The sequence below is a fragment of the Myotis davidii genome, unplaced genomic scaffold (assembly GCF_000327345.1).
Source record: "Myotis davidii unplaced genomic scaffold, ASM32734v1 scaffold656, whole genome shotgun sequence".
Lineage (NCBI taxonomy): Eukaryota > Metazoa > Chordata > Mammalia > Chiroptera > Vespertilionidae > Myotis > Myotis davidii.
Window position 1 is genome coordinate 28,671 of NW_006287544.1, and position 436 is coordinate 29,106.

Genomic DNA, 436 nt, shown 5'->3' on the forward strand with positions numbered 1-436 from the left:
TAAAAGGGTAATATGCCTCCCAGCACCGGGATCAGCGGAGCCGAGAGGCCTCCCGGCACCGGGATCAGTGTGACACGGGGCAGAGCCCCAACCCCCTGATCTCCCTGCGGCTCTTGTGTGACAGGGCGTGGTGCCCCAACCCCCCAATCGGCCCTACCCTGACCGTGACTGAGGGTGGCATTGCAATCTTCCAATCTGCCCTGCTCTTTGCATGATGGGGCGGGGCCCCTGCTGGAAGCCGGTCCATCCTTGCTGCTTGACACAGTCGCTGCAGGAAAGAAACATCTGCACAGCATATGTTTCAAGGGACCTGGCGTATATAGCATACTGTTCTTAATATGTTTGCTCCCCTTAGCGCTATGTGTTTTAACCAAGGTCACCTCTCCGAGAAAGGTTGTTTCCCCAGGTAGGGATTTTTCCCTGAAGTTAGGAAAGG

The 436-nt window shown here is 56.2% G+C and overlaps 1 protein-coding gene across 1 annotated transcript in view; it reads left to right on the top strand.

Annotated features, from left to right (window-relative positions):
* EEA1 (early endosome antigen 1) overlaps positions 1-436 on the top strand; it is a 112,848-nt gene that overhangs the window by 24,852 nt on the left and 87,560 nt on the right. The gene's annotated exons all lie outside the window — the stretch shown is intronic.